The sequence below is a fragment of the Manis pentadactyla genome, chromosome 2, assembly GCF_030020395.1.
Source record: "Manis pentadactyla isolate mManPen7 chromosome 2, mManPen7.hap1, whole genome shotgun sequence".
Lineage (NCBI taxonomy): Eukaryota > Metazoa > Chordata > Mammalia > Pholidota > Manidae > Manis > Manis pentadactyla.
In genome coordinates, this window is record NC_080020.1 from 202,259,729 (window position 1) to 202,271,241 (window position 11,513).

At 38.5% G+C, this 11,513-nt stretch overlaps 1 long non-coding RNA gene across 1 annotated transcript in view; it reads left to right on the forward strand.

The window, feature by feature from the left end:
• Positions 1-5,595, forward strand: part of LOC130682606 (uncharacterized) — a 66,255-nt gene extending 60,660 nt beyond the window's left edge. The window contains exon 3 of the long non-coding RNA XR_008995872.1: positions 4,039-5,595. This is a non-coding gene — a long non-coding RNA (uncharacterized LOC130682606). The remainder of the gene's footprint in view (positions 1-4,038) is intronic.
• The last annotated feature ends 5,918 nt before the right edge of the window (positions 5,596-11,513 follow it).

An 11,513-nucleotide genomic window follows, 5' to 3' on the forward strand; every position in this document is an offset into this window, starting at 1 on the left:
AACCCAGAAGCCAATAGATGCAACTTGTGCCTGCCTAGGAGACGCAGAGAAAATGACAATCATGACATCAGCCCAGCGGGAGGACAATGATGAAACAGAAACCTTGGGGGCCTCACTGTGCCTGTGGGAGCCTGATTCTGGAAAAAGGCCTATCACATCCTTCTCACATCAGGGAATGTTCCTTACAGCCTAGTCCCATCCAAATGAATGATTACAAACCTTGGATGAAGATGGCAGACTATTTAAAATTCCATTTTACATCAAAATTCTTTAATTGGAGAAGGAAATTGTATAAACTGGCTTTTATGTTTAGGTTCAAAGACAGTCTTTTGTTCATTCTGTACCAATTCTGAAATTCTGTAATTTAAATTGAAGTCAGCTTTAAGACCGAATGATTAATTGTTTGAGGGGAAAAAGAGGTGAATAAACATTAAACAATTAATAGTATTCAACAAATAGCCAATACAGAACAATGGCAGGATGTTCTTAAAAAGAAAAATACTGTGCCCAATTAGCCAAACAAAATGATACTTTTCATCATACTCACTATACAGTCTTTATAGAAAACCATGCAAAGTTGTCTGGGTTTTATATAAATGATTTAAAAATTTGCTGCTAGAATGAGCAAACATGAAAGACAGATTTGAAATCATATGATCCTAACTGAGGATGAAGGATTAAAAGGGGATTACTAATGTTATGGATAATAAACTATGAAAAATATATAATTTTTCAAGAAGCAAATATTCAACGAGATCAGAGCAGAGTAAAAAATACTGAAAGACTCACATTTATGATGATCATTGTTAAACTATCATATGAAACAAGAAACAGTATTTTTTGTTTTATCCCTGCTATGAAAAATACAGCATTCCAGTAGACTCATAAACACTGAGAAGGGACAGGTGGTTACCAAAGGGGAAGGGCTGGGGAAGGTGGGAGAAGAGGATTAAGGGGCACTATACTTCAAAATCATGACATAAGTAGGTCACTGGGATGGTAAGACAGCACAGAGAATACAATTAATGACTCTATAGCATCTTACTACATTGATAGACAGTGACCACAGAGGAGGGGGTGAGGCTTGATAATATGGGTGAATGTTGAACCACTGTTTTGTGTGTGTGAAACCATCATAAGCTTGTGTATCAATGATACTTTAATAAAAAAACAAATGAAAATACAGCTTTAAATTTAGCCACTGATTTAAGAGATTATCAAGGTTAAGCTTATGATAATGATGCTAAATGATTATTAAAGAAAAAGGTATACAATCCAGAAGTTTAGCTGAAAATATAGAAGCATTCTCTGAACAGTAGTCTGAGTTTCAATAAGACATGTATAGCTTCAGCTGTGCTGATAGCAATGGCATTCCTTGGAACAATTCAAAGATTATATACATTATTTTAAATATAGTACATTGTAATTGCTTAAAGGTGGAACATCTTGATGAAACACATACCAAATATGACTTTATGAACACTCAGCTGTGCAATGGGAATTCTAATAAAATGCTGTTAAGGCAATTAGATTTAATTTAGACAAGATATGAAATATTAGAGCTAAGAAAAAAAATAGAAGATCCTGAAACAAAGAGCAAGTCTTGGTCTTTGGCAGAAAGTGAAATTCATTTTTAATTCTCATCTTCCAGTAATTTGTTATGAACTGTTGCTTGCTATAATTAATGTCAGCAGAGGTTTACAAAAACAGAAACAAAGACAACCAAATCCCCGAACCTTTTTAGATTTGGTTATTTCACTTTTAAAGGGATTCTGAAAATGCACTTAACATTTAGAGAAAATAGTTATTCTAAATAGAAAAAAACTGGCTGCATGGCCAACAGGCAACAAAAATTACAATTCCAGTAAAATACAGGAAATTTGAATAATGAAACAGGTTTGTATCACTATGAAGGAGAAGATTCATATACTATAGACTGTTTTTGGGCCATTCTGGATTAAGGTATCCATCTTGACCAGAGGGAAATTTGAACAAATATACCCATGTATTGCTATTTTCAGTTTTCTTATGATAACCCAGTCCAGAAAAGTGAAAGAAGAGGAACTTATGAAATAGTGCACAGTTCCAGATACTGTTTAAGAGAAACTAAAAATCACTATATAAGTTAGCAATTTATATAAGGAAATTAAAACTTGTATTTCCAGCTAATTTACCATATGTGACAACACTAATTTACTATATGTGATTCCATTACAATATTTGAGCTTGGTATGTAAAATTCATAGTTTATTTTCAATCTGGGTATTGCCTTAAAAATTCTATTAATTCCCATGGTTATTACCTTAGTAGATTGTTTCCCTAGATGGAAATCTCCAAATTTGACATCACTGTGAAAAATTCGATTATAGCCACACAATTAATGATTTACTGAAGTAAGGGACAAGGAATATAGATTTTTATGGAATAGATTTATAATAAGTAATTGTGGTGTATCTTCATTGTATTAGTCACCTAAACATGATCCACTCATTAACATGTGTAACCAGACATGTACAATCATTTGTATTTGATACTTTGCCAACTTTTAGTCATACAAAAACCATTCAGTTTTGATGTTACAAATGTTGTATTTGTCAAGGCAGGAGGAAAGGACATACTGAATTTAACAGTTTTTAGCTTGATTTATAACATTTAAATATTTAGATGTATGGTATCTTGGGTGGGTGGATTTGAATGCTGAGCTGAATTCCAGGTGGATGTGGGTGTAGTCTGAAAGAAAAGGTTTGGGAGCCCACACCAAGAGGGAGTATTAGGAAACACATTTGGGGTTGAACTGAGAATTCTTCCACATCTAAAGGTAGTGTAATCCCAATGCTCCTTTCTGCTATGACAGCAGTTCTCAAACTTGTTTGTCCATTAAAATCAGCTGGAAAGCATTACAAATGCTGATTCCCAGTCCCCTCTCTCAAGAACTTCCGGATTTAGTGGTCTTGGTCCAAGCCTGAGCATCAGCTTTTTAAAAAAAGCTCGCCAGGTGATTCTAACATGCAGTCAGAGTTGGGAACAGTTATTAGTAGCTTGCTAGCAAACAACATCCTGACAGGGTTGAAAGAGCTTTGCAGCCAGGTCTATGGCTGCACTGTGGCTAAATTTTGGTTATGTTATATCATGCCTGGGTCAAAGTAAGGTTGTACAGGGCTGGAACAAGAGGCTGTCATTAATGGGAAAGCAGCAAGTGAGCCTTAGGTTCATTTATTCGAGTAATATCTATTGTGTTTCTACAATATTTTAGGAACTGAGGATACATAAAGGAATAAGAATTAAAAAATGGGGAACAGATGTGTAAACAAAATCAATAAAGTATTACAAATATTGTGGTAAAGTATGTATGGGGTAGAGGAGGGGCACAATTCTACACAGGAGGAAGGATAGATGAGGGGGGCTGACTTGGGTCTTGAGGGGGCCTGACTTGGGTGTTGAAAGGCATGGGGTTATCAGGGGCAGTTGGAGTTGAGGACTGGGTGTTTGTATCCCTGCAAACTTCTTGAACTGGGCAGAATGAGAATGCCAGGTGTATCAAGAGCAGGAACAGACCTTTGGGGACAGACAGAGCAGGAGAAACAGGAATATGAGACAACATTACTAAGATGACCAGCAGACACCTCTTTGTTTTAGAACCACTTTTAAGAGAAGCGGGATGCATTTTCTGAGCAGTACCTCAGAGAATTCTTCAAACTGGGGTTATAAGAGGACTTCCCAAGAGGTTTGATGGCATGGGAAAGGACTGTAGTTCCAGATATTTAACTTTCATATGTAATCTTCCTACAATTTCCCTGTCAAAAAGTAGGTGATGGAATCATTCTCTCAGCAGCTTCGAGCTGTTCCATGTTTTCCACAAACAAGCAGTGCTCCCCCCATTTCAGAACATCTTGTGATGAACTACCCCAGGGTGTAACTCCAGAGGCACCAGATGAGAGATTATTTGAAACATCAGTTCCAGGGATCTTCTTTAGTGATTAATCAAAGAATCATAAACCTGCCCTCTGGCTTTGTATCATATGTACATTTCTCTTACAGGTACAACACAGTGTTAGACAAGGAAATTTTGGCCCACTTTATGATGTTTTGAATCCTAATACATTGTAGAGTGGGGCCATTGAAGGCCAACACTCCTTTGAAGACTGATTTTGCCTCTTGTGTCCATTGACTACTGTCAAAGAATGAATCCCTCGTGAAGGAGAATTCCAGAGAGATAAACACAGAGAGCATGAAAGAAACACTGAATGCTAAAATAGCTATTTTTTGAATGTTTGACATGAGCAATTTCTTTCATCTATACACACACTCATTCTAAGATGCCTCATTAGCTAGAAAAAAGGCACATTTAACAAGTGCAAACCATTAGTGATGCTGATTCTTCAAATCTCTGGGGTTACCAAATTATTCAAGATGGAGCTAAAAAACTGCAAATAAAAGTTGTGTGATTTATTTCAGTTTGTTCTGAGTTAGACAATAAAGTGCTTAAGATCTATATTATCAAATAAAATCGTGGATTGATTATACCTATTGCTTATCTTAATGCATCTTATTAAATATTTAACATTTTCTATTACCTGCTAGTAAAAATAAAAAGGTGTATACTAGCTGCTGAACTGATTAGGTTTGTTTTTAGCAGTGTATATCTTTCTCTGTTAATAAGTGGAGTAATAAATGTCTAATAATGTTTAGTAAATTATTTCTGGTTTTTTGATGTAGAATTTTATGTATTTTTTCACAAAAGCTGAACACCAGAGTTTGATAACACACACACGCTGGAAAAATACTATTATTTTGACCATACTTAGTGCTTCATAAAAAACATAATTTTTGCCACCCATTACTTTCCATTATTGCAAACTAAGGAAACAGAGCACATTGATAAATCATCTTTTACAACTTTTAAAACCAGGGATAACTAGTTACATAGATCTACATCACTTTAATATTGACTTGGTTGTTATTTTCCATAAATCAAATTAGCTCAATCTATGGGTCCTATGTTTTGACAAAAAAAGAAAAGAAACACAGTGATATTAAACTATTTTGTCAAAAAGTATTGCATTGGTAAAAATATATTGAGATTACCACTATTTCTATTTTTCTTAAACCTTTTTTTGTATGTTGGCTTAAACAAGGTGGTTTTAAGTGAATGAGTAAAAGGCACACTTATTTGCTAAGTCTTGCAAAAGCATTTTTGCTACACTTATTAGAAAATTAAAAGGCAAATGACTATTGCGAGGCAGCTGGTTTCTTATTCTTTATTGCAACTATACTGAAGAAGTTATTCGAGTTGTCATCTGTTGATTAAAAATGACTTTGCAAGAATATAATTTGGCATATAATTCAGGAGTAACTCAAAGAAGTGACATTTGAATAACAGAACTCCTTGTTGTTCTGGCCTCCTTGTTATGTGGACAAATTTCTCAGTCCTTCTATTAAAAGAAAAATGGAACACAATGGGTTCTGAAATTCTATCTTGGTGGCAGTAGACACATGAATTCATTAGAAAATTAAATCTAGTTCTTAATACATTTCTAATAAAATTTTACTTTTTATGTAACGTATTATTAATGTTTTGGTCAACTGTGTACTAAATAATAATATAGTGACAACTCATTTGAGAAATATTTTTAACAGCCTTTGGATTGGAAGAAATTTTTTAAAATTAAATTTAAATTATGTGTTTGTTGTAAGAAGTATGATATGGTGATAAGACTTTCAACCATAAACATATTATGTGAGGGTAAAATAAAAAGAACTTCTTTAAAAATTTAATTTTAATTTTAATTTTGGTATCATTAATCTACAGTTACATGAGCAACATTATGGTTACTAGACTTCCCCATCATCAAGTCCCCACCACATACCCCATTACAGCCACTGTCCATCAGGGTAGTAAGATGCTATAGAGTCACTACTTGTCCTCTCTGTGTCATACAGCCCTCCCCATGCCTGCCCCCCTACATTATGTCTGCTAATAGTAATGCCCCTTAAAGAAAAAAAACTTTTGTTAAATGGTAGTTTGTTTATGCAGTTTTAAAATGTTTTTAAAAGTTATTTTAAAATTATGTATAGTAAAATCAATTATTTTGGTGTCTAGTTTTAAGAGTTTTGTTAAATGCATCAGTCATTTAATCAACATCATAATAAAAATACAGAACCACCACATCACTTCTCCCTGACCCATCTTCTTTCGCCCCTTTGTAGATAACCTTTCTGCTAACTTCCCCACCCTGGCAACTGCTAATCTGTTCTGAGCCATGACAGTTTTGCCTTTTTCTGAATGTCATACAAAAGGACTCATACAGTACATATCTTTTTAGGTCTGACTTCTTTCACTTAGCTTATTGCACTGGGGATTCATCATGCTATAGTGTGTGTCAGGAGTATATTTCTTTTTATTGTTGAGTAGTATTCAGTTGTATGATGGGCCACAGTTTCTTGATCTATTTGCTAACTGAAGAACATCAGAGTTGTTTCCAGCTTTGGTTATTATGAATAATCTCTGTAGGCATAGCTTTTCATTTCTCTAGTTAAATACCAAGAAGAGGGATTGTTGGCTTGTATGAAAAACACATTTAACTTTAAGAGACTGCCAAACTATTTTCCAAAGTGGCTAGAATATTTTCCAAAGTGGCTAAAACAAACGTTTGCACCAGGAATACTTTTTTTCCTTTTAATTTTAATTCTAATAGGTGTGTAGTAGTAGATTATTGTGGCTTTAATTTGCATTTACCTATTGACTAATGATGTTAAGTGTCTTTTTGGGTGATTATTTGACCTCCATATATTTTCTTTGGTGAGATGTCCATTCAAAGTCTTTTAAAAAAATTTGATTGTTTTCTTATTGCTGAGTTTTGAGAGTTTGTTATATTCTGGACACGAATCCTTCAGTTGGCATTGTGTTGACTCTGTAGTTGAATCTGGGCAGAATTAATATCTGAAGAATACTGAGTCTTTCAACTCATGAAAACTGCATTTCTCACATCTTCAGGTCTTACCTGCTATTTTTTGTCTTTTATAGTTTTCAACTATACAGAGACTGTGTACATTTTTTCAGACTTATAACCAAATATTTTGTATTGTTGTAAATGGCATTTAAAATTTTTCTTATTTCTAAATGTTCATTGCTGATAGAGAGAAGCATATTGATTGTGTAACCTGGTTTGTAGCTAAACTCATTTACTAGATCTAGGAGCTTTTTAGTAGAGTATTCCAGATTTTCTATGTAGATGGTTATGTTATCTGTGAATAGAAGGATTTGTATTTCTTCTTTTCAATCTGTATCACTTTCATTTCTTTTACTTACCTATTTATACTAGCAAGGACTTCTAGGACAGTGTTGTATAGGAGTGGTGAGAGTGGGTGTCCCAGTCATACACCTGATCTTAGGGAAAAAGAATTCAGCTTTCACAATTAAGTGTGATATTAGCTGTAGGGTTTTTTTGTGAATGCCCTTTAGCAGGTTAAGGACATACCATTCTATTCCTAGTTTGCTGAGAGATTTTATCAGAATGGAGCTGAATCTTGTCCAGTGATTTTTCTGCATCCATTTGGATGATTGTATGTTTTTCTTCTTTAGTCTGTTGATAAAAGCAATGACGTGGATGGAATACTGAACCAGGTTTGCACTCCTGGGATAAACCTCTCTTGGTCATGATGTATTACTCTCCTTTTTTTTTTATATTGCTGGCTTTGATTTTCTAACATTTTTTTTGAGGCTTTTTATGTCTATGTTCATGACAAATATTGGTCTGTAGCTTTCTTTTTTGTACTTACTGTCTTTGTCTGGTTTGGGTACTGGGGCATTGGGGCCTCATAAAATGAGTTAGGAATTGTAGCATTTTCTTCTTTTCTCTTAAAGACCTGCAAATGATAATATGAGAAAGTTTGATATCTATGTGTTTAGGGACATTTCCTGTTTCTGATATTTTTGTCACAGAACATTTGGTACTGATGGGTATAAGAAAGCAGCAGGTGTAGCAAATGGCCTTGGTGCAAATCCCTAATCTGTCACTTACTGTCCTGTAGTGAGGTAAACTCATTAATCTCCCTGGGCACTGGTGCTTAGTCTGTAAAATGGGGATAATAGTACCTCCCTTGGTGGGTTTCCTGTGGTGCCTAGAAGAGGCATCTTCTATTTTCCTAGATTGAGTACTGCTTGGGGGCTAGGACTTTCCTTTGCCAGTGACGAGCACAGTATTGGAATTACCACAGAGCCACTCAATACATGGCTGATGACCACGAGTGACAATGGGGAGCAGTAGGGGTCAGCGGATAATTCTGTCAGACAAACCCAAGGTCAGATCCTAGCTTCACTGTTTCCTAATCGTGCAAGTTACTTCATTTCCTCCGCTTCACTTTCCTTGCCTGCAGAGTGGGGATAATTAGAGAGCGTGCTTTATAGAACGCGGTAATGAGTAAAGGAGGGAGTGCCTTTTGTGGTAAACAATCGAGAAACCGCAACTGTGATGACTGTCGTGTAGGCATGAGGCAGAGCACTGCGCGAGGGCTTAGGCTTCTGCGCCCAAGTTCCTAATCTGGCAAGTTACTGGCCCTCGGATCTTGGACAAGTCACCTAAGCTTAACCTTTTAGGGCCTCATTTTCTTAACGTCACACAGAGATGCTGATGCTCCATTGCATCAGGACGGTTGTGTATTGGTTGAGGTGATCAATGGGAAAGTTTGACATCCATGAAGCACTAATTGAATGTAAAGAATTATTATACTCTGACCCTGCTGCTTCAACGACTTGAGTTGTCCATGGGACGTCAGAGACCTCAGTGAGGGCCCCTAACTTTCCAATTCCTTTTCTTGCAGAAGTTTCTGTTCGTGAGGTTCTGCTGCCCCCTGGTGGGCAATATTACCATGTTGCGAAGAATTTTCCTGGAAAAGAGGCATCTTGGCTCAAGGCCCTTAGTGAAGCTACAGATTTCAGGCTTTTGCTCTGGAGTACCCCCGGCCCAGCCCCTGGTATCTGAGGCTGCGGAGCTGCTCTGGGGCTGGAGGCCATAGCACTTCTGGGAGGGTCAGCTATGAGTGGCCAGAATTTGACCTACGTTCTCACCCTCTAGGGCAGTAGTTTGGGACGTGTGGCCCTGACCAGCTGTAGCACCTGGGTGTTTGTTAGAAATGCAAAGTCTCAGGCCCTACTCAGACCTACTGGCTCAGAAGCTCTGTGGGTGGGGCCCAGCATTCTGGGCTTGAACGAGCCCCCCTCGCTGACATGTACTAAAGTTTGAGAACCACTGTTCGAGGGCCTCTAGGACTTCCAAACTGGAAGGGTGGGGTGAGAGAAGTGATAGGAAGGGTGTTGATTTTAAGATGTGCAGCCACCCAGGTGACTGGGGATAAAAGGTCCCTAAAGCAAAGCAGGGCCACAGGCTCTTGGGTGATGCAGGGACCTCAAGGAAGTGAGCCCTTGGTGATAAGAATTGACCCCTCTCCGCTCCTGTAGAACCTGCCCAGTGAGGGCAGACATAGGACTCACCCCACTTTTTCCAGAACTTTCTGGGTTTGCAGGAACCTCTGCAATTTGTACCGCCCACCCCCTCCAAGTGGTCCCAGGGTAAATGTGTACACACTCAGAAGAGGAGGGTGGAATATTCTCCCAGTTTTTTTTTCAGCCAAAACTCAGCTTGAGGCCGGGGTTGGAGAAAACTTAAGCTTCTGGGAAGAGGCCTTTGTTGAACCCACTATAGGCCTGGGGACCAAGAGGAAGGAAGTGAGGTTTTCTAAGAAATGGAATTTCTTCTAAAAATTTCTGTGTGGAAGGCAGTTTGACAAACTCATTAAAGGCTTGGTTTCAGGAGTCAGGTTGCATAGGCTCAAATCCTGGCTCCTCCAGGCGAAATACTTCTCTAAGTCTCTTGGAAGTGGGACCAGCTTGGAGGCAGGAAGCAGGAAGGGTGCCCTTCTGTGCTTGAGGACAAGGGACATTCCTCATCTGGGCCTTAGATTTAAGGGCTTGTGGCTCCAGCTTTTTAACAAATGGAGATGCCAGGCCCTGGGCAGCTCTACCCTCCCTCCCCGCCTCCTCCAGCCCCTGGCTGTGGGCAGCAGCATGCTAATGTCAGGGACCCTGTTGAGTTTCTAGTGGCAGGACTGGTGTGGTAGACAAGAGTGGAGCAGAATTAAGATATGTGAAAGGAGCACTTGCTTAGAAGTCCACCATCAAGTATGGACAAGCAGGTGGGTCAGTGGGCCTGCTCCCACGGGTTACCCCAGGAGGAATCATTGCTTTGTCCTCTGAAAGCACCTTCCCTTCCCTCTGACAGCCAACTCACCACTTGCTGTAGGCCCTGAGGGACTGAGACAGAGACAGAAGGTTGGGGGCACAAGCGATTCCAACTATGGAGGGAGTTGGCCTGAGGCTTGCTCTCACTGGGAAGAGACCTTCCAGGCTGAAGCCTTGTGTGGGCTCTTGACCCAAGTACTTCGCCCGGGCTGTGTCTCTGGATGGCAGGTGTGGCTTCTGTAGCCTGTGCATCATCTGCACTGGAGCAAGGAGGACCCGGCTTCTCTTGCCCTCAGTGTAGAGAAATTTTTCTGCAGAGGAGCCTGTGGCCTCACAAGCAGCTGGGGAGTCTTGTGACTTCACCACTGTGCCATCTGCAGCTGAGGAAGTCCTTGAGGGTCCTGCCACCCCATGACATGCCATGGCCCTGACATCCTTCTGCTGGGAGTAGGGACATCTGGTATGTGCTGACTCAGAGGCCAGGTGCACCTAGACTACTGAGCTCTTTCCAGGCCCTGGGAGGTGACACCCAGCCTTTCTGTCTCTGTGCAATTTATACCCACAGATGAACATGTATTAGTCTTTATCTCAATTATGAAACTATCCTATACTTTTTGCCAAAATTTTGGAAAAGTCAGGGTGGAGGGTGGAGAGAAGAAGCTCAAAGCCAACTATAATCTTCCCACTCACAGATTAATCAATGTCAGCACTTAAACATTTCTGTTTTATTTTTAAAAATCTTAAAGCTGCAGATTTTAAAGAGTATTAGGATGAATATCCATATATGCTTCACTAGATTTGCCAGTTGTTACTATTTTACAACCTTTCATTTATATCCTGATCTCTACATTTTGTGTGTGGTGAACCAAAAGAGATCTGCAGAAATCATAGCACTTCGCATTCAAATATTCAGCAGGCATTTTGTAAGAGTAAGGAACTTCTCCCAATGGCCCAACGTCATCATCACAACTAAGAAAATTAACAATTTTATCATATTATCTAATCTACATTCTATATTCAAAGTTTCAGTTTTCTCCAGGTGTCCTCAAAATGTCTTTTATATTTGTGTGTGTGTGTGTCGGAGGTCTAATCAAGGTTTATGCATTAATATTAGGCTATTATCTCCTTAGTGTTTTTAATCTAAAATAGCCCACCCTCCTTACATTAAAAAAAAATTATTATGATGCTGACTTTTTTTGGAAGGGTCCAGGCCATTTGCGCATTTCTGTTGTAGAATTCCCACAATTGAATTTGTCAGATTGTTTGCTCATGATTG